Here is a 3,555-nt window from a genome sequence, read left to right on the forward strand (position 1 = left end):
GACCGGAGCCAACTGCCTGGCCCCCTCCCCGTTGCCTGGCGCTGTGGGGGCCTAGGCTGCGCCCCGCGCCCGGACCGCTAGCCTTTGGGGTTGATCTGGGGGCTGAGGGGTCGGGGTCTGAGCCTGGCCCCGCCCCCGGGCGCGCACGACGCTGGGGGGCGACTAAGGGGGCCCGGGTATGGCGTCCTAGCAAGTAGCGGCTGGGGGACGCGATCGCCTGGGGCAGAGGAAGGGGCTGCGCTCAACCCCTTTTGAAGGGTTAATTCTGCAGCCTAATGTCCCCCTCCCCCAGTGGGGCAGGTTGGGGGTGGGGTGGGGCGGGTTTGAGCCGGGGCAAGCGCTGCAAGCTGCTGGGAGGGCGATGGCGTAGGAACCAGGAGGAGAGGGGGAGGGGTGGGCCGCCCAGCGCCCTAGAGTTGGGGTGTACAGGGTGTGCTGGGCGAACTGGGGCCCTGGAACCGCCGCGCCGTCGGGGCATGGTTGTGGCTGTGAGTTTTGGAGATTGTGTCTCGTGCCGTGTTGTGGGTCAAGGTAAACCTTTGCTGGGCACCACCGATTGCTGGTCTGGCTGCCAGGGATCTGGATAGGGCCCTCCCTCGGCTACAGAGAAAGCCAGGAGAGGTGTCCAGTGTTGTGGGGCAGAATCACAAGATGTGGCCCTGTGGCTTTGGGTGACAGATGGGCATTCTAAGCAAGACACAATACGCTGAAGGTAGAGTTTGTTGAGGTTGTATGTGTGTTTTCTATCAGCGTGTTTTCTTGTTTGTGCCTTGTGTTGTACACATGAACTGTTTATGAACTGTTTTCTGCACAGCTGGTGTAGTGTGTTGTGTTGTGGAGAGCGCCAAAATGCAGGTGTATGTGCCTATTTGGAGGGGGCAGTCATGGACCTTTGAGTCACAAGGTGTCACATCTGAGTCCCATTTCTCTGGCCTTGCTGAGCTATGGTACAGCTGTGGAGGACGGGCTGGTGGACGGGTTTGTGTGTCTGTGATGAGTGAATTACACAGCTAGAACTCAGATCTTGCAGATCATGAGGAGAGTGAGAAGCCCCAGGGTGTGTCTTGGGGTGCCTGTGTGTTAGTGGACATCGGTGTCAGGGGCTCAGGGTGAGATGAGCCTGTTGTGTTTATGGGATCCTAGGCAGCCAAGCCAGATGAAGGTCTTGTGTTTGCAACATTCTCCACAGGATTCTTTTGTGACATTGTTTGTGGGAGCCTGTCTGGACTGCTGGGCTGGGAGGCGAGCTGGTCAGAAAACACATGTGGGGAGGGAGATGGCGTGACAAGGGCAGTGTGAGCCTTAGATCCAAGAGACCAGCTGAAAGCTGTGTGTGTTTGTGTCTGCCTACCTTCTGTGTGTTTAAGTGGTGGTGGGGATGCAGGGAGGCCAGGGGGATATGCAATGAGAAGGTGCCAGATAAATGTGGGGCAGAGCAAGGGCAGCAGGTAGAGGCATGGGTGTTGTGGGTGGCCTAGCTAGTCTTCTGCAGAGTCTGTGTGCTTGTCCCACACTGGCCTGCCTGGCATGTCAGGGTCACCCAGAGGAGAGACTGGGCGGCTGCAAGGGAAGTGAGCTTAGACAGAGTGGCTCCTTGGCCATGTTTATGTAAAGGCCGGGTGTGACTCTTGTCACTAAAATGGAAAAAAGAAATGAAGTTTTCAGCCTTCTCCTGCTTTCCCCCCTCCGCCTGCTCTGTTGTGGGTCTCTCTGACGCACACTGGGCCCCACTCCTGCAACTGTGGAAGGGCCTTAGAAAGGAATTCGCACAGTAGGCAAGATTCCTCAGAACAGGTTTTCCCTCACCTTTGGAGGCTGGGCCCTTCTGTAGGGGTGTGTTATGTGCGTGCACTCCAAGCCTGCACACTACTCTGTACAGCGCCTGGACTAGCAGGGAGGATGTGTATACATGGGGGACCAGAGGGCACTGTGGCCACTTCCTCCAGCACAGGGGCTAGGAGGGGGCTGGCTGCTGTTTGAAGCCTGCACAGCAGGTGCAATGACGGCCTGGTGAAGGGAAAGGAGCCCTAGACTAGAGCTGAGTTCTGGCAGCTCTACCACTTTCTCGCTAGCACTTTAGCAGGGTGAGCCTCCATTCCTTATCTGTAAAATGGGGCTAATTACCTGTTCTACCTATCTTCCAACAGCACATGGGAAACAGACCTGGAAAATGACTGCAGTTTGGGGGCTGTGCCATTGCCAATCCCTGTCAGCCTTCTTCCAGCACTGAAAATCCCATTTTCAGGACTTTCCTAGTAACAATACAGCAAACACTTGTTTAGCACTGTGTACCGGGCACTGTTCTCCATGCTTTTACATGCATCACTCAGACCTCATAACAGCACTGTGGAAGTAGGAGTTCTGATTGCCTTTCTTTTCAGGTGAGGCAGCTGAGGCCCAAAGAAGTTAAGTAATTTGCCCAAAGTCCACTTAGTAAGAAGTAAAGGTGTATTTGAACCCAGGCAGTCACTTTCCACATCCTGTGTTCTTAAACTGCTGTACTCTGCTGCCCTTCTGGAGCATTTAGCTGACCTTTCTGGACAACCCCCTCCCCGCAAACACACATATGTGCTCTTCTCCCCAATTTCTGCATAACTTAGCATCTGTAACCAATCCATTTCAGAAAACTGGTATTCTCAGAGTCCCAGCTAGGTGCAATGGTGGTGCTGGCCATAAGGGCAAAAGGTTGGTGAGTCAGAGGAGAGACTGTTGGGTGGCGCCTGTGGCTCAAAGGAATAGGGTGCCGGCCCCATATACTGGAGGTGCCGGGTTCAAACCTGGCTCTAGTCAAAAAAAAGAGGAGAGATTGTCCTTGTTCTTGTGGTTCAGGGAGTGCCAAGAGGTAGTGGCATTTGGGTTAGATCTTAACATTTTGAGGGGATTTAAGAAGAGACCAGGGGGCTCAGTGCCTGTAGCTCTGTGGCTAGGGTGCTGACTACATTCACCAGGGCTGGCAGGTTCAAACCTGGCCTGGGCCTGCCAAACAACAATGACAACTACAAAAAAAAAATAGCCAGGCTTTGTGGTGGGTTCCTGTTAGTCCCAACTACTTGGGAGGCCGAGGCAAGAGAATTGCTTAAGCCCAAAAGTTTGAGGTTGCTATGAGCTGTGACGCCACAGCACTCTACCAAAAGCGACATAGTAAGACTATCTCAAAAAAAAAAAAAGGAAAGAAGAGACCAGGGAAAGGGCATTTCTGGTAGAACAACCAACACAAGCAGAGACATGGGGGTATGGGACATGTATAGGCTAGAGAGCACCCTGGGTGTATTTTTCCATTTCAGAGACAGTCTCACTATGTTTCCCAGGCCAGACTTGAACTTTGGGGTTCAAGCGATCCTGCCTTAGCCACCTGAGTAGCTGGAACTCTAGGTAAGCACCACAGTGCCTGGCTCTCACTGGGCGTTATTTTATTTTATTTTATTTTATTTTTTTGAGATAGAGCCTCAAGCTGTCCCCCTGGGTAGAGTGCTGTGGCATCTCAGCTCACAGCAACCTCCAACTCCTGGGCTCAAGCAAGTCTCCTGCCTCAGCCTCCCAAGTAGCTGGGACCAC

The 3,555-nt window shown here is 53.7% G+C and overlaps 1 protein-coding gene across 1 annotated transcript in view; it reads left to right on the forward strand.

Annotated features, from left to right (window-relative positions):
- Positions 1 to 329: 329 nt before the first annotated feature.
- The window catches only part of ZBTB4 (zinc finger and BTB domain containing 4), a 17,761-nt gene continuing 14,535 nt past the window's right edge, over positions 330 to 3,555 (forward strand). The window contains exon 1 of the mRNA XM_023514014.1: positions 330 to 531. The gene's annotated coding sequence lies outside the window, so the exon portion shown is untranslated. The remainder of the gene's footprint in view (positions 532 to 3,555) is intronic.

Source organism: Otolemur garnettii, unplaced genomic scaffold (assembly GCF_000181295.1).
Source record: "Otolemur garnettii isolate 467f Iridium unplaced genomic scaffold, OtoGar3 scaffold00046, whole genome shotgun sequence".
Taxonomy (NCBI): Eukaryota; Metazoa; Chordata; class Mammalia; order Primates; family Galagidae; genus Otolemur; species Otolemur garnettii.